Source organism: Mauremys reevesii, linkage group 23 (assembly GCF_016161935.1).
Source record: "Mauremys reevesii isolate NIE-2019 linkage group 23, ASM1616193v1, whole genome shotgun sequence".
In the NCBI taxonomy this organism is placed as follows: Eukaryota; Metazoa; Chordata; order Testudines; family Geoemydidae; genus Mauremys; species Mauremys reevesii.
Genome location: NC_052645.1, coordinates 2080132 through 2106119, shown reverse-complemented (window position 1 = coordinate 2106119; position 25988 = coordinate 2080132). Strand labels below are relative to the sequence as shown.

Below are 25988 nucleotides of genomic sequence, written 5' to 3'. Positions count from 1 at the left end.
GCCCAGAGTGGAGACACTGTAGCCCTGTTCAAGTGATCATGACAAGGTCGGGGGTCATCAAACCCCCCAGGATTCCTGGGCCCAGCCTTGTCGGGGTTACGAGGTCTCTGCCACACACCAGAGTAGAAAGAGCCTCCTTGGGGTCAGGCAGCCTCTGGGTAAGGGGGTGGGGACTCAGATCCTTTCTCCAGCCAATTGCACCAGGGTCGTGTATAAACCAGGGAAGTTCCCCACAATAGCCAGACCTGAACCCCCTGTACACTTGTGCTCTGTCCTCATTGCTTCTCTGTCTCTCTTCCCCCCATCTCTGCTGCTCCCCCTCTGGGCTTTCTCAGCACCTGGCCCCACAGCGTTTCCTGCCAGCCAGAGACTGTGTTCTAGGCCTGCTCCTGTGGATGTCGCCTCTCTCCTGATTCCTGAGGAAAGGAACCTTTCCAGGAAATGGCCACGGCTTCTGGGAATCCGCATGTGGCTGGTGGGCAGCACCAGGAATCATTTGGCTCCTGACACACAAGGCAACTTAAAAGCTGAGCACCCAGCCAGGGGCTTGAACCCTGGACCCTCAGGTTAAGAGCCTGATGCTCTACCAACTGAGCTACCTGGGCTTGTTGAGATCACCTTCACTGTTCAGCACAAGAGCGAGCAGGCCGGCAAATGAGAGGCAAAAAAAGTCCCCAGAACCCCTCCTCTTTCTGCACAGCCACTGCCTGTCAGCAGGATTCCTCCTCCTCCTCCCTCCTGTGCCTCAGTGCGACTAAATCTCCACACCTAGACAGCCGGTCCGTCCGCTGCACCCCAATCCCCCATGCCTGAGCCTCCCTGCCAAAACCCTGCACCTGGCTCCAGAGAATTAAGTCTCACGTGTCGCTGGGAACTCGACTTCTTGTGCCCAGAGAGTCTCGGCCCCCCTCAGCAGATGACCTGAGAAACACAATGTCCATCTTTTCCAAAGAAGGGCTTGGAGGGGTTTTTCTCATGTTACCAGGTGGCCTAATGGATAAGGTGTCTGAGTGTGGATCAGAAGACTGAGGTTTCGAGTCCCTTGGTGGTTGTGTTTCTGCAGTTGTGCTGAACATCCTGCTCCGTTCAAGGCTAGAAACTCTTCTTGGCCGCTCAGGCCAATGCTCTGGCTTCAGGTAGAGCCCCGGGAAGAAGTTGTGGGGTGGGAGTCACAAAGGCTGGGGCATGAGCCCCAGGTGCTTCCAGTCTCACCTTTGCCCTTCCTGACTTGCCAAAGAAAATGGGCGGCGGCCCGGGCTAGCATGTGCGCCTGTCCCTGTGCTGGAGGGTACTTGCTACATAGCGTCTTCGGAGCCTGGGTGTTTCTCTGCTTCTCGCCAGCTCGGAAAAGCCTCTTGGGGTTAAATCTCCTGCCCCACTGCAAAAGTGAGCACCGTGAGTGGGACCAGTCAGAGGCCCCACCATGGGGCTGGCCCTGCTTTCCTACCATCTTGTGATGTTGGCCACAGAGCATCAGCAGCCGCCCTACATGCTGGTGACCTTCAGTGGGTGTTTCTCATAGGGCCTAATCACATCAGACACGCCATCAGGGGCTCGTACACCTGCACATCTACCAACGTGATATATGCCATCATGTGCCAGCAATGCCCCTCTGCCATGTACATTGGCCAAACCGGACAGTCTCTACGCAAAAGAATAAATGGACACAAATCTGGCATCAGGAATCATAACATTCAAAAACCAGTGGGAGAACACTTCAACCTCTCTAACCACTCAGTGACAGACTTAAAGGTGGCGGTTTTGCAACAAAAAAACTTCAAAAACAGACTCCAAAGAGAAACTGCTGAACTTGAATTAATATGCAAATTAGATACAATTAACACTGGCCTAAACAGAGACTGGGAATGGTTGGGTCATTACACTAATTGAATCTATTTCCCTATGTTAAGTTCTCCTCACACCTTCTATGGGCCATCTTATTATCACTTCAAAAAGTTTTTTTTCCTCCTGCTGATGATAGCTCATCTCAATTGATTAGACTTTTCCTGTTGGTATGCATATTTCCACCTTTTCATGTTCTCCGTATGTATAAATATCTCCTGTCTGTATGTTCCATTCTATGCATCCAAAGAAGTGAGCTATAGCTCACGAAAGCTTATGCTAAAATAAATTTGTTAGTCTTTAAGGTGCCACAAGTACTCCTGTTCTTTTTGCTAAATTTTAGTGTTGAACCCCAGACCCCAGCCCACTTGACTTTGGAACCCCTGTCCCCTGCCTAGCAAGTGCTATTGAATTGAGGGTGAGTCCCTCAATCGGGGTCTGCCAAGCACAGTAGCAGATTCACACAACCTCGATTCACACAACAAGGATAACAACCCTTTATTTCTCCTGCTCCTGTAACATGGAGACTGGGAATCCAACACCAGACAAAAGTGATCATTTTGGCAAGCAACCCAACCTATTTCCAACACACTGTAAAATCCACATGCAGACTCATACACGAAACCTTGCAAGAAAATGTTCCTGAGGGGGCCTGAAGCACCTGCTGCTGGAGGGAAGGAGGGAGCTGTGGGTTGGGATTGAGGAGCAGCATGAGGAGGGAGGACCTGTGGGTTGGGATTGAGGGGCACTGGGAATAGGAGGGGGCTGTGGGCTGGGACAGAGGAGAAGGGTGAAGAGGAGCAGGCTCTGGTTGGGAGTGAGGAGCAGTGAGCATAGGAGGGACTGAGGGTTGGGTCTGAGGGGCACTGGGAAAAGAGGGGACATGGGTTTAGGCTGAAGAGCATCCTTGTTTGGGGATCCAGCAGGAAAGGGGAAGGCAGCAGGTGATTCTAATTCCTTAGGGATATTCTGTGTGTTTGTATGTGTGTGTGTGCAGGGAAGGAACATGCTCTATGCCCAGAGGCCTTTATTCCTCCAGGCTGCAAGGACAGAGGGGTTGTCAGGAAGTTGCCCCTTCAAACCCCTCCCCCCCGGGCCTTCTGAGGAAAGGGAAAATCCTGCAGAGAAAAAGTAACATCAAAGAGGACTTGAGAAAGACAGTTTACAATCTTGGTGAGTAGTTTATCACCTGACCAGGGACTTGAACCCTGGACCCTCAGATTAAAAGTCTGATGCTCTGCCAACTGAGCTAGCCAGGCTCACAAAGAACAACACCAAGTTGGTGCAGAGGAGAAACTAGTCAAGAAAACAAGAGCGGTAAATAACAGTGGAAACCTGCTGCTCTCTCTGGCCCAGTAAACACTATGAGTTTATATCAAATTTAGCAGCGTTAAATCGCATTAACCCTGCACCAATCCACACAACGAAGCCCTTTATATCGATATAAAGGGCTCTTAATACCGGTATCTGTACTCCTCCCCGACGAGGGGAGTAACACTGAAATCGGGTATTGCCATGTCGGATTAGGGTTAGTGTGGCCACAATTCAATGGTATTGGCCTCCAGACGCCATCCCACAGTGCACCATTGTGACTGCTCTGGACAGCAATCTGAACTCAGATGCATTGGCCAGGTTTACTGGAATTTACTTTTGAATTTCATTTCCTGTTTGCCCAGCATGGAGTGCTGATCAGCACAGGTGACCATGCAGTCCCAGAATCAAAAAAGAGCTCCAGCATGGACCGTACGGGAGATACTGAAGCTGATCTCTGTATGGGGAGATGAATCTGTTCTATCAGAACTCCGTTACAAAAGACAAAATGCCAAAGCATTTGAAAAAATCTCCAAGGCCATGATAGACAGAAGCCACAGCAGGGACTCAACACAGTGCTGAAACTTAAGGAGCTGAGACAAGCGTACCAGAAAGCCAAAGAATGAAATGGATGCTCACGGAGGGAGGGGCAACTGACGTCTGTAGCTCTCCCACAGTTCCCGCACTCTCCGAAAACCATTTGAATTCTTGGCTGAGTTCCCAAAGCCTGAAGGGTCAAAAATATTGTCGCGGGTGGTTCAGGGTATATGTCGCCCCCCCCGCCCGAAAGCAAATGGAAAAAAAGTATTTCTCGCCTTTTTTCAATGTCAACGTATGTCTACTGGATGCTGCTGGCAGATGCGGTGCAGCAGCATCCCCTTCCCTTCCGGACGGCAGACGGTACAGTAGGACTGGTATCTGTCATCGTTGTCCCGTGAGTGCTCCTGGCTGGCCTTGGTGAGGTCAGCCAGGGATGCCAGGGCAAAAATGGGAATGACTCCCAGGTCATTCTCTTCTTTAATCTTTGTCTCCTGGAGATTCAGTCCTGCCTGGAATATCATAGTAGCTGGAGACTACCCTCCCTTCCCCCCTTTGAGCTCTACTTGCAGAGGCAATAAAGTCAGTGTTGTTTCAAATTCATGCATTCTTTATTACTTCATCACACAAATGGGGGGATAACTGCCACGGTAGCCCAGGAGGGGTGGGGGAGGAGGGAAGCAATGAGTGGGGTTGTTGCAGGGGCACCCCCTAGAATGGCATGCAGCTCATCATTTCTGCTGGATGTCTGGGGCTCTGACCTGGAGCCACCATTTGCCTGTCTGGGTCTTTAATTGGCTTGTCTAATAGTCTAGACAGGACTGACTCTCCATTAGACAAAACTTAAAGAAGGGAATGACCTGGGGAGTCATTCCCATTTTTGGCCATGCACCCCCAGCTGATCTCACTGAGGCTGACCGAGAGCACCCATGACAGCAGCTAATAGTACAGTCAATTTGCAAAGCAGCAGACAGAACAATGTGGCTATCAACTATCTTTGCTAATTTGCAAAAGGCAAAGGGATGCTACTGTGTAGCACTGCAGTACCATGTCTGTCAGCACCATCCAGTAGACATACAGTGACGGTGAAAAAAGGCTGAACGGGCTCCATGATTGCCGTGCTATGGCATCTGCCCGGGCAATCCAGGGAAAAGGGCACAAAATGATTGTCTGCCGTTGCTTTCACGGAGGGAGGATTGACTGACGACATTTACCCAGAATCACCCGCGACACTGTTTTTGCCCCATCATGCACTGGTATCTCAACCCAGAATTCCAATGGGCGGGTGAGACTGCAGGAATTATGGGATAGCTACCCACAGTGCAATGCTCCGGAAATTGATACTAGCCTCGGTACATGGACGCACACTGCCAAATTAATGTGTTTAGTGTGGCCACGTTCACTTGACTTTATATAATCTGTTTCCAAAAACTGGTTTCTGTAAAATCGGAATAATCCCATAGTGTAGACATACCCTGAGACAGCTTTAGAACCCTCTACCCACTATACGGCCAAGAGACAGCTACTCTCAGATCCTGTGTGGATTGTCTGATGGGCTTGGGGCCAAGAGCAAACTGCGTACCCCCTGCCAGAGCAGGAGAAGTAAAAATAGGGGCTTCCTGAAAAATGGGAAGGGAAGAAGAGAGAAGCAAGTGGAAAAGGAAGAGAACATGCAGACACAGGACCCTACCTAAATTCTTAAATAAACTACAAGAAAAAAAGAGAGAGCAGCATAAAGAAATTTTAAAAAAATCTTTCAGTAAGTATTGAATTAGAAACCTTTAAAATACCATTTTCAAACTACCTTTACTTTTCTTCTAAATTCTACCAAAACAAACTAAGACTTGCCCCTAAACAGAACTGCACAAAAGCTTTAAATAAATTCAGATAACAGAAAAAAACCCAAAACATTTATTTTTAAACTTGTTTTATAAGGACTAACCACTCAGTCTGTGTTCTCTTCCCCTCAGCTTCCCAAAAGGAAGGCAAGAACACTCATCAATAGCAGATAGCAGATGCATTAAAGCACCACTATCCACTCACTTCATGTTCAGAAGAGAACACTTTAACTCCTCATCATGGTTAGCAAGGTCAGACACTTTCAACCACACTTCTCTAGTTACAAACTATAGAAATGATCCCTGAAAGTACAGTCTTAACAAACCTGTGCTCGGCTACACACCCAGGCTAATGTGCGCAAGCTTTCTTCCCACGGTGAATGTTTTCATACAACAGGTTTCACCCCCAGAGAATTAAAGACCAAAAATCTAAAACCAGGTTCCCATTTCATTAAGCACAATTGAGACAGCTTTAGAACACTGTCCATTAGAAGATGTTTATGTCGCTATTTACAGACACACACCTCCTGATTAGCATGTGGAGCTCCTAGCAACTAATCAAACCCTCTTGCTTTGCCATACCTCTCACAGGCTCCTCCGTACCACATGACCGCCTGTCAGGCACAGACAATCGGGACGGGTCAGCCTTATCTAGCATGCTCCGCAGCTGTTTCTCTCTGGCTTGCTCTCAAATTCATCTGCACTAGAAGTTTTTGCAGGGTTCTATGTTACCGGTGGTACCTGCACTAAATCAGTGGCTCTCAACCTTTAGAGACACCTGTACCCCTTTCAGGAGTCTGATTTCTCTTGCATACCCCCATTTTTTACCTCACTTAAAAACTACTTGCTTACATAATCAGATGCAATATTTATAAAAATAAATCCCTTGAATATAAGTATTGTACTTACATTTCAGTGTATATAGAGAACAGTATAAACAAATCAATGTATGAATTTTAATTTGTTACAAATTTGCTAGTGCTTTCTATGTAGTCTGTTGTAAAACTAGGCAAATATCTAGATGAGTTTGCTGTACCCCCTGGAAGACCATTGGATACCCCTGTTTGAGAACCACAGCACTAAATCACCCTTACATTTAGAACTGGTGCCACTTGACCCAAGGCATTGTGAACCATTTCAGTGCTAGTAGACAGTGGCAACACAGCTGCACTAGGTCTGTTGTTCCTCCCTCCACAATTCCCACTTGGAAAGAAGAGAACTTCTGATCTGACCCTATTTACTATTGTGAGCTGCATAGGCAACTTTCTCTGTGTTATGTGAGCACCATTCACACAATATATTTACTACCTCTGCAGCCATGGGTGGCGGGGGAGCCCCCACAGCCCCACACCACTGTATATGGACCCTGCAGCTCCCAGCTCCTACAAGTAGACCCCAGAGCTCCCAGCCGCTGTGAGCAGACACAGGATTTCCCAGCAGGCATTGATGGCGTGAGGACCCTGCAGCCCCACGTCATTGCTAATAGACTCTGCAGCTCCTTGGAGCTCCCAGCTGCAACAGGCAAGCGAGGGAGCCCCCAGCTCTCAGACACCGCTGGCAGAGCCTGGAGTGCGCAGCCACCATGGGGGGTGAGGAGAAGCCTCAGCCAAATGCCATTGCAGATGGCCCCATAGCTCCCAGCCACTGCAGGTGGATGCCAGAGCCCCCAGCTGCCATCGGGACCCCACGGACCATGGCCACCACAGGCAGCGAGGGGACCCCATGGCCCCCAGCCACCACGGGAAGCGAGGGGACCCCATGGACCCCGGGCGCCACGGGCAGCAAGGGGACCCCACAGCCCCCGGCCGCCACGGGCAGCGAGGGGACCCCATGGCCCCCGGCCACCACAGGCAGCGAGGGGACCCCACGGACCACGGATGCCACGGGCAGCGAGGGGACCCCCCAGCTCCCGGCTGCCACGGGCAGCGAGGGGACCCCATGGACCTGATTCCGCTAAATAACACCGCAACCGGAAATAAGAAGAGACAAATCTTGTCAGTGACGACTAATTTTGCAAATGATCTTCCCATTATTAATTTCCACACCACCCCCGTTGGAGGTCTGGGCACCTCCAGTGTCACTGCTCTGCATTCACCTTCCCCTTAGAATTGTTCTTGGACATTCCCAAATTTGGAAAATTGTGCAGTTCACAATGTGAACAGTGACCCCGGCTCCTTCCTGCACCTGCTCTACATTGCTCCACAGCAGCTTCTCCCCTGCAGAGTCACCCCAGCACTGCAGTGCAGCCGCCCAGGGTTTCGCAACAATTAATAATACAGAGTTTGGAGGAAAGTAAACATTTGTGAGTTGTGGAAATAGTAAAAGGCAACAGTTGTGGTGTTACAAGAAGGGCAGTTTTTGGTTTAATAATAAAACCCAGTTATATAAATGTAACTGTATGTGCAGCTCTGTGCACTCACGTTGGATGGAAGCTTAGTAATTAAATTATACAAGAGGGTCAGGTAAAGTGGCTGCTACCACTACTATGTTTTGTCCCGAGAAGCCTTTACAGCCATTCGGAGGGGAAATGGGCCCTTTGCCCACAGAAATGGTCTATAGGGGACGGCTGCAGGCAGCAGGCGGGGAGATAATCTCATCAAAATGATTTGACTCCTGGGTAATGTAAGCAAAATCACTAAAGGAATGTCAGGGGTTTCTATTGGCACTTAACTTGCCTGCCCCTGGCTGGCTCTGGTTGTACAAGATGGACGTTCAGTTGTGTAAAAAAAATTATTGCAGTGCAAGGGATGTTAGATAAAACAAAATGGTGTGTGTAATTGTGTAAGGTTTTAAAAACCTAAACTGAGACTTATGGTTTGTAATATAATGTTATGAAGGTTAAACTATGGAAGGAATGTGCGTTTTCCCAGGACGTGTGCAGTGTATATTGGAGAAGGCGTAAAAGAAATGCAAACAAAACATGGTACTTAATTCAAACCCTATTAGGGCTCCAAAGGGAGCCACAATAGGTTGAGGTTTCTTTTTCAGATCTGTGTGTTTTGAAGCAGAAGATGAAAGTGGAAAGTAATCAGAACTCGGGTGGAAGTTGATTGTGTCCCTTTTAAGACAGTCTCTGAGCTGCTGATGGCTTTGGATCCAAAAGCCAAGCCCGAAAGCCGGTGTGAATGCAAATGACCTAGCTGATGGGGGAAGGAGAGAACTGCCCATCAGTGGCAGCACAAAGGAGCTGCAAATAATGAATACATCTGGTCAGCAAACAAGCTACTGGAAGACTCAGATTGTGGTCCTCCAGGAAAGGGAGGTGAAAAAACAAGTCAAGCCTGAAAATAAGGGTGACAGTTAACCCTAAGGAATATGTGTGTGTGTATGTACAGTGCTAAAGCTAAATCTAAAGCTGTCTCTCAGCTATTACCTGAGGATGAACTTGAAGCTTGGTACAGCAGAGAAACTATTGCAAACTGGGTCTGTTGTACAAGAGGGGAAACTGAGGCACACCACCTCATGAATTTCATAAATGACCAGCGAGTGGGGTAATTCACTATCTGACTATAGAACAAAATAAAGACAGCCTGGAGGTAATTCTTCTGTTTTTCCTGCAATTAGCAAGGAAATTTGTAAAAGGAAGTGGTATTATTATTATTAAGTACTAATCTGTCCCCACCGGGGGTGTGTGTGGAAATTGTTTCTTTTGTTTTTAAGACACTCTACAAACTAGCTGGTGTCAGCAAAAGACTAACCCAGAATACCATGAATCTATGTTTTGTGGTGTTTGTCTGTGGTGTTTGTCTTGTTGTTAGCATTGTTGTGTTTCAATGAACAGAAAACCTCATGACATGGGTGGGGATGGCTTCAAAAGGCTGACCTGGGGGGAGATGTGTGTGGACATTCAAAATGCTCGACAAGGAGGCCAGCACCTGTGTAATAGCTACCGTGGTATCTGGAAGTGAATCGGCAGCTAAGGTGGGCCCCACAAGCCCTATGGGAATAATGAGAAGGGGATTTGCTCGCTGGAGGGGTGTGTAAAATGGTGTAAATCCAGAGAAGATGTCTGACTGTGCCCCTCCCTGATGGCCGTGGAGGATCACACCCAGTGGCCCGTGGCAAGGGGTGGACAATTGGGTGTACTGTGTATGAGGTGTTTTGCTGGAAATGTACATATTACCGGGGGCACAATTACACCAGCCCCTAACCAAATTCCACACTACACACTGCTCTCTGGGCTTTGACGCACAGATAGATCTGTGAATCTTACTGCTGTGAATAATCGAACCAGCGCATACAACCTGATTCCACACCATGAGGTTAAGTTGGTTTTGACAATAACCCATTTCTCTGTGGACAGTCAATGGACTTATGATATGGACAAAAGCACGAAAACCTGCAGCGGCAGCGTATTGCAGCTGCCAGCAACTGGGCATGTTAAGAGCTTGACCCCGTCGAAGGAGGAGAGGAGGTGTTTCGGTGGTGGCCGGGATGCTGGACCATGCGGCAGTGCTCAGGTCTCTCGGTGTTGCTGTGGATTATTACAGTGGCTGGTGTATTGCTAAGTATACTTGTGTGACGTTGCCTATGGAAATAACCTAGAAGTAATGGAGTAAGCCCCTCCCCCCTGTACTAGACAACCTGGACCCAACCTTCCCAGGCCCACTATAGTGGGAAGTCTGGAACACTAATTGGAACAGGTGTGGCAGCCCGTACGAGAGAAGGTGCAGGGCACTGCACTACGCATGGGGCAGTGGGACAAATGGAATATCAGCACCTTCCACCTTGAGGCCTGGCCCTATCAGGACATGTGTCACCACATGTCCTATGCTTTGCTAAGGGGGAGAATGGGAACAGGGACACAGGCAAGGCTCTGTGGTGTCAGGGCTGGGATGGGGACACTGAGGAAGGAAACTGGAATCATTGCTTGCTGGAAGTTCAATCCAATAAACAGCTAATTGTTTGCACCTTCGCACTTTGGGTATTGCTGCTCTGTGTGTACGCAAGAAGGACCCGGTAATGGGAGGGTGAAGGGATAAACCCTCTAACACTAACTAACATCTAACACACATTTCAACCTCTTCTTTTCACACCGTTGCTCATTCTCAGGGGCTGCTTTGTCTCCAGACAGATCCATTCTCTTTCAGGACAGCCTTGCTCTTTCCGTCTGTTTCACTCACTGAGGTGTCAGAGTAAACACTCCCCTTCCCGCTAGTCTCAGACAAACACTAGTATTAACTGTTTGTTACTGAGGGGTTTAGAAAGCATTTGTCAAGATGCCATTTCTGGGGGATTTTTCCCAAGAGCCAGTATTTTGTGTTCAAACATCTCCCAGCTTCCTTGGTGAAAATAAGGCCAAGATTTTCTTGCAATATAGAGGGAGCTTTTTACCCCAAATGGGATTTGAACCCACAATCTCTGACTTAGAAAGCCATTGCCTTGTCCATTAGGCCACTGGGGCCCTGTGAAAGAATGGAAATTCCATTTCCTAAATGCATATTTCTCATATTAACTTGGAAGCCAAATAACCTCTTTCTGTACCTTACAGAAATGTCTGCATCCCCTGGCAGCGAGGCTACTGGGCAGGTCACTTACAGAGCTGAGCACCACCTTTCTGCCAGCCATCTTTAGAGAAGAAGGCTCTTTCCCCTGACAGCCACACAGCGCTGCCTAGCATCCCGAGAGCCTCCCTCGTGTTCTCCCGCAGCAGCCGCCTGCCGGTGTGGGTGGGAAAAGGGGACCAGGAAGCACTGCGGCCTCATTACGGGACAAGAGGCCCTCACCACGCCCAGGCCTGCCTCTTGCCTTCAGCCCAGGCAGCCAGAGGTGCCGGGAAGCTCCCTGGCAGGCCGCCGCCTCAGCCAGGAAATAAGGAAAAGGGGATGAATGAAGAAGTCAGGAAATAACGAGGAAATGAAGAGGTTTGTTGAATGGGTTTCTGCCCAATTTACCATCTTCTCAGCTACCGCTCAAAGTTAAAGACCTAAAGTCGACCTATCGGCATAAGTATAGATGGTTGGATGGGAATTAAAAGGAGCTGCTGTCACAAGTGTTAGGTGCCTGCAAGCAGCATGCAGAGCGTTTAAAACCGCCGCAATTAGAGGCTCAGATGAAACGTTTGCCCTAAATCAAAAACGACAATAGGACGACCAGCAGAACGCCACTCTGGGTACATGGCAGAGTAATGGAGGCCATTAGAGGCAAAAAGTCATTCCTCAAAATTTGGAAATCAGATCCTAGTGAGGATAATAAGGAGGTGCACAAACTCTGGCCTGTTAAGTGTCAAAGTGTAACAAGTCAGGCCAAGAAAGAATCTGAGAAGCAACATGCTAAAGACACAAAAGCTGAGCATAAATCCGGTCAATGCGAGTCCTGGTCTGTCCCCGCAGAAAGGTGAACCCCCTCTGTGGCTGGAGTGAGCTCCTCTAAGCCGACCTCACTACAGACCTGCGCCAGGTAGTGCTCATTGTAAAAATGTTTCCTCTGATGGTTGGTAAAACGGGACCAGCGGGCCTCAGGCCGGCTGACACAATTAAAATCCCCCCCAAACAACAAACATCATGCAGCCCAGAGGAAGGGAGCCTTTGAGCTTCCCTTTCATGCCTTAACTGTGGACCATACACACTAATATAGCAGTAACCAGTGCCACAGAGCACAAAGCCCACCAGCAATGCCCTCCCTGGTCGGAGCTCCACCACCTTCTGTACTCACACCGTGAATGTGAAGAACAAGACTCCAGCCCCATCATTCTTCCCTGGCCAGGAGGCCCTTCCTCCAATCACCCTCTGCCCATTGATCTACCCTAAAGTCATGAATGTGCATTTCCTGAACACTCACCATGGCCAAGTCCAGCTGCTCCAAGGCACTGAACATCAAGCGCCTCCTCCTGGGCCCCCAAATCCCTGCCACCTTCCACAGGGCCACTTTTACAGATACCCCTTCCCTGGTACTGCCCTCGCTCAGCTGCACATAGGAGTTTCCATCCCCAATCCCTGCCTGTCACTGCCCAGCAGCCCTCTGGCACCATTCCTGAGGGTCACCCTGCCTCACTCTCTTCCTGCCATGTTGGGAAAGACAGCTCCCATCTCGCCTTGTTAAAGGTCAGGTGGGCCAACTAGGGGCAGAAGCCCCTTCTATGTTTTCCTACTGCAGAGCCCAAGATCAGAGACTCGCTTTCAGTGCCACCCAGAGGGGAGACAAGCAGGGCAATTTGCCCCAGGCCCTGCAGGGGCCCCATGAGAATACATTGCAACATTTTTTTAATAGAAGGGCCCCCCAAAATTGCTTTATTCTAGACCCCCTAGGGCAGCCCTGCTCATCTTGGGTGCAGACACCACTGTGCTCCCAGAGAACAGGCCAGCACTGCACAAGGAGGGATGAAAGGACCTGTCAAAGCCTGGGATTGAACCAGGGGCTTTTAGATCTTCAGTCTAACGCTCTCCCAACTGAGCTACTTTGGAAGCTGTGTTGGAGTCTTTTGGCCTTTTGCTTCTCTGTCCGGGATGTTTTTGCAGCAGTTGCACACAAAAAGGACGTCATTGTGAGCGGCCCATGAAGACAAGACTCGCTTTTGCCTGCCTTGCTCAGCTTGACTTGCTGCCTCACCCCGTTCCTGCTCTAGTGCCCGGGTTGACCTGGTGGTGGAAGGGGACTGGGGGCCAGTGGCGCGGGGAGGAAGTTGAGCTGGACCCTGAGCTAGACTAGACCCTGGCGGTGAGAGTCTGGCCACCACTTGCCGCCCCACCCTGTTGTCCTGGCTTCCCCCACTGGGCGTCATTTCGGGAGGGAAGTGGGGCTTCTGCCTCCCCTCCCCGATTTTCACACCTCAGAGGAGTGCGAACAGGAAAACGAACGGCTGCTCCACAGCCCCACCGGAGGAACCCGACGCCCTTAGCTGTGGGGAGTAAGAAGTGGCTGTTGGCTGACAGGGCCTGTCCCCGAGGAGCTGGAACAGCAGCTGCCGCCTCCCCCTCGGCTCCAGGCTGTGGGAAATGCTCATTGCCTGGCTGCATGGGCGGCTGCTGCTCCGTGCTCTGGAGAGCGTCTGTATTGCTCTGTCAACCCCCCGTCTTCACTGAGCCGGTCTGGTAAGGTCCCAAGTGCCCCCTCCGGCCTGGCAGCTGAGAGTCTGTGCAGACATCAGCCCCCCTGCCAGCCCCACAGGCAGCAGCAGCGCCAGCCCCCCAGCACCACAGGGGCACTCAATGCACTTCCTGAGGGGAAATGGCTCCTTGGCATCCAGCTGCTAGAGTGAGAGCCAGGAGAGAGCAGTGTCTGGCTCACCCTGGGGGAGAGAAGAGACCTGGTGAGTGCGGATCTCCCTCAGCCTCCCCCGCAATGCTGGTCAGTTGTATTGTCACTGTGATAGTCAGTGCTTCCCTTCAGGGCTGGCCCTAGAGGGGTGCAGGGCCCAGGACAAATCCCCCCCTTTCAACCCCAGGCCCTGTCCCCACTCCACCCCTTCCCCCAAGCCCCCACCCCTGTCCCACCTCTTCCCGCCCTGCACCTTCCTGCCCCATTCCTCTCCCTCCCCCACCTCTTCCTGTCCCTGCTCCTCCCCCTCCCCACCCAGCGCCTCCTGCACCCCACTGAACAGCTGATCACTGGCAGGTGGGAGGCGCTGAAGGGGAAGAGGAGGAGCTTGTCAGCAAGGCCTGTAGTGGGCGGGGGGGGGGGGGGGAGCTGGCTGCCAGTGGGCGCTGAGCACCTATTTTTTCTCTGTTGGTTCTGCAGCCCCGTAGCTCCCATGGAGTCGCTGACTCGGCTCCTTTCACACGCTACAGAGAGGAGCAGAACCAGGGCTATGGCTGATCTATGGGGCACCAGGTGAGTGGCAGAGGCTTCAGGTGCTGAGAGTTTGCCTGACCCCTCAGGGACACAGGGTGAGGTGGTGTCCCAGGGATCTCTATGAAAGGAGCAGAAGAGAATTTACTTGGGGTGGGGGGAGAATTGAGAGTGTCTCAGGGGGTTGTACAGAGGTATTGCCCGGGTGAGGGACTGGCTAAAACACAGGCCTAGCTGTGAGCAGAATTTGACCCTGCGCAGGGGAACCCTATTGGATTTCGACTCCAACACCTTAACCACTCGGCCATCAGCACAAAACTGTCCCAATGCCAGAGAAACTGGTAAAGAATCACAATGTCCAGGCTTGAAGTCATCTGAACTACAGAATTCCCACCGCAAACCTGGCTCCCAAAGCATAGGGGGGATTTGGGGTTTGTGCTCTTTGCTTAGCCATGTGCAGTAGCTCATGCTCCAATACGTCTGTTAGTCTATAAGGTGCCACAGGACTCTTTGCTGCTTTTACAGATCCAGACTAACACGGCCCCTCTGATACTCCTAGTGACACTCTCCAATGGACCCCCATCCTCCACCCACCGTGAGGTAGGCAGGAGCGGATCATTATTATCCCTACTTGAAAGAGGGAGAAGCTAAGGCTGAGAAAGGAGAATTGACTTGTCTTAGGTCACACAGCCAGCCAGTGGCAGAGTTGGGAATAGGACCCAAGAGCCCTGATTTTCAAACTAACCATCAGATCTTGAATTTCAGACATTGAATGACCTGAATAAAGTGCTCTCGGATGAACTCCAGACCAACAACAGTGCACAGTAATTAGTCAGCAAGTATTTGAGGAGAACTGCAATGTTAGAGAGAATCATGAACTGCTCAGAGACAATTAATGCAGAGAAGTAGCAAAATTCATCAAACATATGACTGGTTATGACTTATTTACTTGGGCTTAAAAGAGAACAACAAGGACCTGAATCTCCTCCCTGTCAATAACCCCCTGCTCAGCCAATCAGGGTAGAGACTGAGGACGGGAGGCTGAGGGTTCTCACCAGAGATCCCAAAGGATGGCCCAGGTCACTGGTGGGGATCACTGCCCGAGCACTATTTCAGCCTCACATTTTCGGGTGGACCTCCCACAGTGCGAGCTGCCGAGCACTCCCCCGCAACACACACACACACACACACACCGCTCATGCTGTTGGGAGGGGAACAGGAGAAAGGACAAAAGAAGCAAGAGACAAAGAGAAAGGAGGAAGGGATGGATGGAGGAAAAGGTGAAAAAAAAGGACAAACCCTAATGACCCCTGTGATTCTAAGGGACAAAATCCCAGATGCGCAATAAAATTCTGCCTCCTTAAGCTCGTGTTTTCCATGCCTAAAATTCAACTGTCACCAGATGGATCAGACTGAACAGGTTTCAAACCTCGAGGAGGCTCTTACCTTCTAAACAGGGACGGCTGTTTTCTAGTAAAATCAGGAAAAGGGAAGGAGAAAACTCGAAAGAGGTTCCTCCTGGCGCTCACGTACGTGAACCCGAATACTCTCTCTGTCCTCAAAGAGAGACCTGGAGAAGGAGACTTGCTGAAGCAAAGCCACAGGGTCTCTGAGGTTTCCCTGGCCCCTCGCCCCTGTCCTGCCTGGCTGATGTCAGCATCTCTCTGTGAGGTCACCACCTCCCCACCACCTTTGACCAATAGTCTGAGGTCCTGCAAAAGGCCTTTGTGATGTCACTGCCACACCCCTCCCTTGCTGGGCTAATGTCCTGCCCCTGGCCAAGCACTGTGGAGGTTTGAGCTACTCCCTGTGGATCACCCCACTCAAGGAGCGTTCGTTCTAGGCAGCAAGCCGCAGGGCCGGCTCGAGACCCCAGTGCGCCAAGCAGGCGTGTGGGGCGGCATTGTCCTGGCAGGGCGGCATTTGGCTCCGGCGGACCTTCCGCAGTCATGCCTGCCGATACTCCACCGGAGCCGTGGGACCACGAGACCGTCCGCAGGCACTTCTGCCCCGGCCGCGGGACCGGGGAAGGGCAGCGCGAGCGGTGCAGCGCGCCGCCCTGCTTGGGGCAGCGGAATTTCTAGAGCCGCCCCTGGCAATCTGGCTAGACAGGAAAAAATCAGACGCTGCTCCCAATGCTACACTCAGTTTTTTCAGAAATTAGTCGACTTTATGGCCAGAAGAGACCATTAGAGCATCTAGTCTGACCCCCTACATATCAAATGCCTCCTGTATGACACAAGAGCTACTTTTGGGGCAAACACATTCCAGAAAGGCATCTAGTCTTCATTAAATGACATTCCTTGGTAGCTTGTCCCTGTGGTGAATCATCCTCACTGTTGAATATTTGCATCTTATTTGTGTAACCCCTTTGGGGTATAGAGAGCATGGCCCCTATAAATCTTTTTCCCAGAAGGAGGGAGGAGAAAGGCAGTCTTCAGGCCCTGGAAAAGGAAGGGGAAAAACCTGCGTAAAGCCTGAGAAGGACAGGCCCAGTCGGGGACAGCCCAGGACAGGAGCCAGGAGGTGCACTGTGCCAGGGGGGGAATCGCCGAAGAAGGACAGGCCGGAGCCGGACCCTGTATCATGGCTGCCCAGAGCTGCATGGGGCTGTGAGTACTGGGGCTGGTGACTCTGCATTGGGAACAAGGAGGGAGGCTGTAGCTAGTTAAGTGGGGAGGGGGGTCGCTCTCTGGGGCTTTGCAGAGAGCGGCAGAAGAGGGCACCGGCGGGGCTTGCTTGGGAGAGTTCACTGGCACTGAAGATGACCAGGAGCACCCAAGACTCACCACTGGACTGGAACTTTGCTCAGGACTCGTGAACTCTGTGCGCAGACACATTGCTCAGTGTCTGCCCTGTCAGACTGTGCTCCCACTGGGCCCGTGGGACCTGGGTTTAAATGCAACCCTGTTCTACTGCTCCCTCTATATTTCACCTTGTTGTTTTTCTCCTCTCATCCCTCTGTAAATAAATATCTTCCTTTGTTATATCCATTGTACTTTTCCTGTGGGTGGGTGTGTTCACTCTGGGGGGTTTGGAACAGGTGGTCCCTGGGGTGGAAGGGATTTTCCCCTATCCCTGCGTGGTGACATGGAGAAAATTCAAATGCAGTTCAGTCAACAGGACAGAATACTCCAAGCTGCTGGACATATTATCAGAGAAACAGTTGTGTATTTAAATCTCCACTCTGAAAAGGTGAACAGCAGAAGACCCCAAATGGTGCAACTGATGGAAGTAAGTGCACATGGTCACAGGGTAGTTCAATTGTTTAAGTCAATATTGTCTCAGATGATCCAGGGATAGAATTCCACAGTAAGTGACTTGGAACTAGGCAAAATGCCCAGGTATTTGGTTCCCAAGGTATTTGTGACCCAGTCCCTGCAGGAGGTTACTCCTGAAGAGATCTCCTAGCTAATCCCAACATTTGGGAAATGCTGTCTGTGATGAGGTGTATCAACCTTGAACTGGCACTGCTAGGGTTAACTGTGCCCTGTGGGCTGAAGAGGCCACACCCCCTCCCCCTCTCTGGGCATGCGCTGACTGGAGACGGAGTATAAAAGGGAGCAGCTCAGCTCAGCCAGGGTGGACTGAGGAGGAGAACCAGCCTATGTTGTGGGCTCCTGCCAGAAGCTGCTGGACCCCCAGGCTGCACCATCCAGCCACCCTGAGGCCCCTGCAGACACCCAGTTGACCGCCAAGGATGCGACGCTGGATGCCGGGACATTACCGACTCTGGACGTAAGGGTGGGAAGTGACTCAGGGAACGGGACTGTTGCAGTGAGAGATCAACCCTGGACACAGGAGTATTGGATCCTCAAGGCCCTGGGTCAGGACCTGGTGGAGTGGGGTGGTCCCAGGTCCCTCTTCCCCACACTGCGCCCACCACTGGATGGAGTCACCACCTGAAGACAAGCTGTCTTGACCCAGGGGACAGATTTCTCCGCCCCGCCCCCAAATCCCTGCCTTCTTCCGTACATGGCCACACACCCTGTGACAGGATGTATCAACCCCATGACACTGTCCATAATGATGTAGATGTGGAGGAAACAGAAGTGGTGTTTTTGTTGAACTCACCATTTGTGGGTGATGGAACTGTGTGTAGGACGAAATCAGTGTCGTATGTGAGATGGCTGCATTTTTAATAGGAACCTCATCTCTGTTATTTTACAGAGATTCTGATCCAGGACTGTATCTAATCCAGGGGTGGGCAAACTACGGCCAGGGGGCCGCATCTGGCCCTTCAGACATTTTAATCCAGCCACTGGGGAGCAGGCGCTAGGGCTTGCCACATTCCGACACTCCAGCCGGGGAGCGGGTCGGGGGCTTGCCCCGCTCCGCATGTGCTGTGGCTCCGTGCGGCTCCTGGGAGCACTGGCATGTCCCCCCTCCAGCTCCTACACATAAGGGCAGCCAGGGGGCTCCACACACTGCCCCCACCCCAAGCACCACCTCCATGGTTCCCATTGTCCGGGAACTGCATTCCACTGGGAGCTGCCTGGCCATGCCTCTGTGTAGGAGCCAGAGCGGGGACATGCTGCTGCTTCCAGGAGCTGTTTGAGGTAAGCGACAACCGGAGACTGACCCTCTCCCTTGCCCCAGCCTCCCACTCTCCTAACCCCTCAGTCCCAGCCTGGAGCACCCTCCTCCACCCCCAACCTCTCATCCCTCGCCCCACCCCAATCCCCTGTCCAAGCCTGGAGCCCTCTCCCACACCCTGAACTCATTTCTGGCTCCACCCCAGAGCCCACTGCCCCAGGCAGAGCCCTCACCCCCTCCCATACCCCAGCCCCCAATTTCGTGAGCATTCATGGCCCCATACAATTTCCATACCCAGATGTGGCCCTCGGGCCAAAAAATTTGCCCACCCCGATCTAATCCCTAACCACAACTGTACTCAAGGGTTCACTGGTGGAAAGGGGGATTAAAGGAAAACTGCCATATATGAGAAAATTCTTTAATTGTTGAGGATTTATTATTACCAATGAAAATGAAATTACACATGAAGTTACTCTTTAACGGAGAAGAGACTTAATTGTGTGATCAACTGAATTATACTGGAGAAATAAAACTTGTCTTGTTTTTCTTTTTGTTAGTAATGTAGGAAATGGGGGCTAATCCTGAAAAGCTTCTTTGATGTAATTTACCCCCCTTGGCCTAAAATGTCCGGCTGTAAAACCTCACTCCAAAGGTTGGGGTGGGGGAATGTGTGTGAGAAATAGAATAGAGGAGAAAACTGACCCAGTATCGATTTGAATGATTTGTATTTCAAATGGAACTTCTTTTGATTAGCTTCAAAGTCAATTTCTACGTAGGTGTGTTAGCAAAAAGAAGGTGGTCAGGGAAAGTGTGGGACCCTTATTGAATGGGGCAGGCAACCTAGGGACAGATGATGTGGATAAAGCGGAAGTGCTCAATGCTTTTTTTTGCCTCGGTCTTCACAGACACGGGCAGCATAGTATGGGGAGGAGGTGAGCAGCCCTCAGTGGTGAAAGAACAAATTAAGGACTATTTAGAAAAGCTGGACATGACCAAGTCCTTGGTTCTGGATCTAATGCATTTGAGGGTCCGGAGGGAGTTGGCAGATGTGACTGCAGAGCCATTGATCATTCTTTTTGAAAACTCGTGGCGATTGGGGGAGGTCTTGGATGATTGGAAAAAGGCAAATCTAGTGCCTATATGTCTGCACTGCAATTTTAGTCTTGCAGCCCAAGCCCCATAAGCCTGGGTCAGCTGACCTGGGCTTTAAGACAGGTGCCCTGGGTGTGTTAATCACAGTGTAGACATAAGGAAGCACCCACGGCTGACTCCTGTCACATTAATCAGGGTCATGCAGCTTGGGCTGTAAAGTTGCAGTGTATGTGTCTCAGCTCAGGCTCAGTCCCCTGCTCTAGGAGCCCAGAAGATTGGGAGGGAGTTTAGCGAGTGGAAATGGTGAAGTATTACCCTGGACTCAATGGCATTTCTCCATTGGTCTGTCTGCTTTGGGGCAGGGACAATAACACGTCCTGCTGCATTCGTTATTTCAAAGTGTGGTTTAGGATTTTCATTCTCACACATGGTGCACAAAGCAGGACTCAATCCTGGGTGTAAACTAAATGAGCTGCCCATGGATTCTGGCAGCCAGAATGAGCCATTTGGTGTGAGAGCCCAGACCTGCCCCTGTCCCAGAGGGAGGGGGGGGGGTCATCTGTGACAGGCTGGAACACTGACCTATCAGGTCTTAACTCCTGAACTTTCATCAACTCTATTATCAGTGCCTGTGAGTGTAATTTAAACCATACTGGACTGGACCAAAGGTCCATCTAGCTCTCTGTTGTGTCCTCTGACAGTAGCCAATACCAGGTGCTCCAAGAGGTACTCAACAAGGCACTATTGGGAATTGAACCCAGGATCTCCTGTTTACAAAACAGGTGCTTTAGACAGCTAAGCCATGGTACCTGCCTGTGGATAGGGATAATCTCTGCCCACACCTGACTCTTTGCCATCCCCAGTGGGGACTGACAAACTTTCCATGTGTTTGGATTCTGCAAAGCAGAGAAGCAGGTGAGGTTTTCCTTGCAAGCTGTGTGTGTGTGAATCTTTGGCCAGGTCTGCACTACAAAGTTATTTCAGCAGAATTATATTGCTCAGTTGTGTGAAAAACACACAACACTCCCTCAGTCGGCCCTCTTCTCCTGTGTCCCAACCCACAGCCCCTCCTATTCCCAGTGCCCCTCAATCCCAACCTCGATGAGAGGCCTAGAGCTTTTTGCAGCAAACTTCAAGCGACAAATTGTCAGTGTAAATGCTGTTGTTCATTATATCACCATAAGTGGCCGCCTCCAGTAACCCACAATGCCTGCCGTGAACTCGCCTGCCCTGCATTCCTGCTACAGAGGCTGGGCCCCTCCCCTTTCATCGCTCCAGAAAGTTCTGACAGCTGAGCCACTATCTACACCAGGATTAGGTTGATAGAACTGCATTGCTGGAGGGGGGTACATTTTTTACACCTCTAAGTAATGGAGTTACACCGACCTAATTTTGTAGCGTAGACCTGTGCAAAGAATCACTCACACACCTTGGGAGTAAACCTTCCCCTGCTCCTCTGCTTTACAGAATCCAAACACGAGCAAAGCTTGTCAGGGCTCAGTGGGGATTGGCAGAGAGTCAGGTGTGGGCAGACACGATGCTTTAAGTAACAGCAGGCACTGTGGCTCAGCTGATTACAGCACCTGCTTTGTAAACAGGAGATTCTGGGTTCAACTCCCAGTGGTGCTTTGTTAAGTGGCTTTTGGGGCACCTGGCATTGGCTACTGTCAGAAGACAAAATTCAGAGCTAGCTGGATCTTTGGTCTGGCCCAGTGTGTTTTTTCTTATGGTTTAAATTACACTCACAGGCACTGATAATAGAGTTGATGAAAGTTTAGGTGTTAAGAGCTGGTAGGTCAGTGGTCCAGTCCCCTCAATGCGGTTTCACCATTTCCACTCGCTAAACTCCCTCCCACCCTTCTGGGCTCCTAGAGCAGGGGACTGAGCCTGAGCCCAGACACGGACACTGCAACTTTACTCCAGACCAAGCTGCATGGCCCTGATTAATGTGACCCGGGCCAGCCGAGGGTGTTTCATTGCACTGGAGACATAGCCTAATGTTATGTCTACACTGTGATTAACACACCCAGGGCACCTGTCCCAAAGCCCGGCTCAGCTGACTCACGGTAATGGGGCTCGGGCTGCAAGACTATAAAATTACAGTGCAGACAAATGGGCTTGAGCCCAACCTCTGAGGCCCCACGAGGGGCGAGGGTTTCTGAACCCAGGCTTCAGTGTGAACACAAATATCTGCACCACAGTTTTTAGCCCCTCAGCTTTATGTCCATGAGCCCAAGACAGATGACCCAGGCCAGCCGTGCTGCCATCTTTATCCTAGGAGAGATGGACTCTAAGGGTACGTCTCCATTGCAGTGTAAGCCCAGGTGTGGCACGCTGTGCTCAGAGCAGCACCTGGACGCCCCATATTCACCACTCTCATATAATGATGAGATGGTTTGTACAAAGTCTGCCTGGTGACGTATCATTTCAAAAGTCTTGATCTGTTGAACATTAATATCGGGTTGGATTGTGTGCTCACATTGGTTGGGAAGTTATGAAGTTTTGCTCTGTGTGTGTTACTGAGATATGTTATGAGGTTGGGAAATGCCCCCCACCAGCCTTTCAGGTGCGACAAGGGAGGAGCCAGACTCGCTGCTGGCCCATTGACGGGATCCACACTCCCAAGGACTATCCCAGGAACCGTGTACAATGCAGACTTCTCTGAGATAGCACAGCGACAATGGACACTGCTTGAGTCACATGGTAGCAAAGGAGCTTCCTAGCAAGTTGGAAGAAGCTATGAAAGAGGGGAAGAGACATCATGACTTGGCCTCTCTCCCCCACAACTCAGCAGCTGGAAACACACCTGGAGGACAAAGACTGAACTGAACTGATTCAGAAATCAGAAGAGAATAATAACAATAATACTTTCAAACCGAAGTCCCCATACAGACTAGTATTGGTTTTTCAGTTTGGGGAATTTTGTTTTCTCAGTCAGACCTTGCCAAGGGAAGCAGGGAGAAAATGTTGGAGTTGCCTCCTTCAGAGCAGCTTGGCCTAGACACTAGCTCTGGTTCACTGCTCTGGCCTTGCTCGGGTTGAGGGTATTTTAATAATTTGGGCAGGTCCCAGAGTGTTTGGGGGAGATGATGAGGATGTTCCCTTTTGAGATAAAAACTAAGAAATACAGCACTAGAGAATTTTTTTTTAAGAAATCTGGGATTTAGACATTTTATTTAAAGCAAGAGAGTTCTGAGTTTCTGAGAAGGTTTTTGTTTGCAAGAAACAACATTGTTTGATCTGTCATTGTACCAAAGGGGGAGATAGTTGTCTATAAAGGAGGGGCGAAGACTAAATGCATCTGACGAGAATGGGATTCCAACCCATGCATGCAGAGCACAATGGATTAGCAGTTCATCATCTTAAGCACTCAGCCACCTCATCAGAACTGTTAAGTAAAAGACAGGAGGGGAAATCTAAGGCCAGCAGAGCTAGGGACAATAAGGAGTTTTTCAATACTAAGCGGAAGCAGGGGCTGAATGAGCTCCCCGCTCACATCTAGTGAGGAGCTGGGGGAAAGACTTCAGGAACAGACCGTGTTTGCACAGACACACCTACTCTGCCTAGCTATGCAGCATGATGGGGCCACATTCCCAAAATGACCAGTTTTGGCTGGTGGCGGGTTACAAATCACTTTAGGATTGAGTGGAATGAAATGTTATTATCCTTCCTGCATGAGTGAAGGGCAGCAGAACATACCTAGTCCGTCCTGATGGAGGGGTAGGTGGGTGAGGAATAGCTTTTATTGGACTTCATAGAAGTGATTGAGAAAGTCATCCTAAAAGAGTGGTCCCCAAACATTTCACACTGTGCCCTCTTATCCAGTTGGGGGAGGGCAAAACCAGAGCTTGAGAGATTCAGCCCTGGGTGGTGGGGCTCAGACTTTTGGCTTCAGCTCCTGGCCCCAACAAGTCTAATGCCAGCCCCGGCAACCCCATTAAAACAGGGTTATGACCCACTTTGAGTTCCTGACTCACATTTTGAGAACCACTGCTCTAGGCTGATGGGAGAGAGTTTTCCTGTGGGTGTAGTTAATCCACTTCCCAAAAGGTGGCAGCTATGTCAGTGGGAGAAGCTATATCGGTGGGTGTGCAAGCTGTGGTGTTTGCCACATTTAAGAAGTTTAATCAAACCCCATTTTTAAAACCACCTGTGGTCTGGGAATGGCAAAGGACCTCGATGAAGCAGGGTCTGTCCTTCAAGGTGCTGGACATCATGTTTCCATAGTCCTGTTGTCATGGGGATATTGCTCAGTGTTAGAGTGCTTGACTGCAGTTTAAGTAGTCCTCAGTTCAAACCCCCGTGTTCTCTTATAACCTTTCTTTTTTTAAAAAAAAAGGAAAACATTTTCATTTCCATTCTCCATTATGTTCAGGAGCTCCACTATACGGGGATGCTTCATATGAATGTAAACACTCAACATTTCACTGTCCAAATGCATAAAAACCTAGCAAAGCTGTCCATCAGCTGAAATCAGTTCCAGTCCTCTAAGTGTCTAGTTTATGTTTTCATCAATTAAACAAAGGTATCATATGAATGTACATTTCCAGATCCCTCTTCTCCAGGAGCTGTGCTGTGCAGAAGAACAAGAACCACATCCAGCTGCAGTTCAGTTCTTCTAGAAAACAGATGTCCCTGTTTAGAAGGTAAGAGCCTCCTCGAGGGAAGGGGTGTCATGGGCGTGTCACAGTTCAGATGCCAGTGGCCCCCCTACACTGTCAGGAAGTTCCCGCCACCCTGCTCTGTGTTCGCAGGGCGGGAGAGAGCAGCATCCACGGCAGTGATTTGCTCCTGGCTGCCGGAGCAGAGCAGCAGGCTCAGCTGTGAGAACTTCCCAGAGCGATGAAAGGGGAGGGGCCCATGGCTCTGTAGCAGGAATGCAGGGCAGGCGAGTTCACCGCGGGCATTGTGGGATACTGGGGAAGGCCAATTATGGTGATATAATCAACAGCAGCATTTACTCTGTTACTTTAAGTTTGCTGCAAAAAGCTCTAGGCCTCTCATTGAAGTCGTTTTATTTTGTCAGCAAAACAGGGCACTTTTGTCGCCAGACAGGGCATTGCAGTGTGTACACCAGCCACAAGCTACCGACCGAGAGAGCGTTGTGTGTTTTTCACACACCTGAGCAAATGATATATATATATATATATATATATATATATATATATATACACACACACACACACACACACACACAACTTGCAAGGAAAACCTGACCTGCTCCTCTGCTTTGCAGAATCCAAACACAAGCAAAGCTTGTCAGGCCCTGGTGGCGATGGCAGGGAGTCAGGTGTGGGCAGACAGTGTGTTATAGCTACCCACAGGCACCATGGCGTAGCTGGTTAAAACCTCTGTTTCGTAAACAGGAGATTCCCAGATTCAACTCCCAGTGGTGCCTGGTTGACTGGTTGTTGGGGCAGCTGGTATTGGCTACTGTGAGAAGACAAGATTCAGAGCTAGATGGGCCTTTTGGTCTAGCCCAGTGTGGTTTTTCTTATGGTTTAAATAACACTCACAGACACTGATAATAGAGTTACTGAATGTTTGGGAGTTAGGAGCGGGTAGGTCAGTGGTTCAGTCCCCACACAGATGACCCCTGTCTCCCTCTGGGACAGGGGCAGGTCTGAGCTCTCACCCAAATGCTCATTGTGGCTGCCAGAATCTGTGGGCAGCTTGTTTAGTTTACAGCAAAGGTTTAGTCCTGCTTTGTGCACCGTGTGTGAGAATGAAAATCCTAAACTGCCATTTGAAATATCGAATGCAGCAGGATGTGTTATTGTCCCCGCCCCAAAGCAGACAGACCAGTGGAGAAATGCCGTAGAGTCCAAGGTAATACTCCCCTGCCATTTTACCTTTTTTGCTTGCTAAACTCCTTCTTATCTGCCCGGCCCAGGCTGTCCTCTGCCTCAGCTGCTGCTCCCGGCCTGCTCTAGAGTCAAACACGCAGGGCCCCCAGGGGAACAGAGGCTGGGACAGGGCAGCAGCCTGGGTTGGGCTGGGAAGATGCTGGGAGTTCTCGTTCCCTGAGAACTGGCCTGGCTCCCTTCTCAACAGCAAACAAATCAATTCCACGCCCCCTCCCCAGAAAAACCAGCCTGGAGCCAA

At 50.4% G+C, this 25988-nt stretch overlaps 4 non-coding genes across 4 annotated transcripts; all 4 read right to left on the bottom strand.

Moving 5' to 3' along the window:
* Positions 1-532: 532 nt before the first annotated feature.
* Positions 533-605, bottom strand: TRNAK-CUU. Its single transcript has one exon. It is a non-coding gene; the product is annotated as a tRNA-Lys (tRNA).
* A 2423-nt stretch (positions 606-3028) lies between these two features.
* On the bottom strand, positions 3029-3101 carry TRNAK-UUU. The gene has a single exon. It is a non-coding gene; the product is annotated as a tRNA-Lys (tRNA).
* A 2529-nt stretch (positions 3102-5630) lies between these two features.
* LOC120389509 lies at positions 5631-5847 on the bottom strand. Its single transcript, XR_005590981.1, has one exon. It is a non-coding gene; the product is annotated as a small nucleolar RNA U3 (small nucleolar RNA).
* A 5012-nt stretch (positions 5848-10859) lies between these two features.
* Positions 10860-10932, bottom strand: TRNAR-UCU. The gene has a single exon. It is a non-coding gene; the product is annotated as a tRNA-Arg (tRNA).
* Between the last annotated feature and the right edge of the window lie 15056 nt (positions 10933-25988).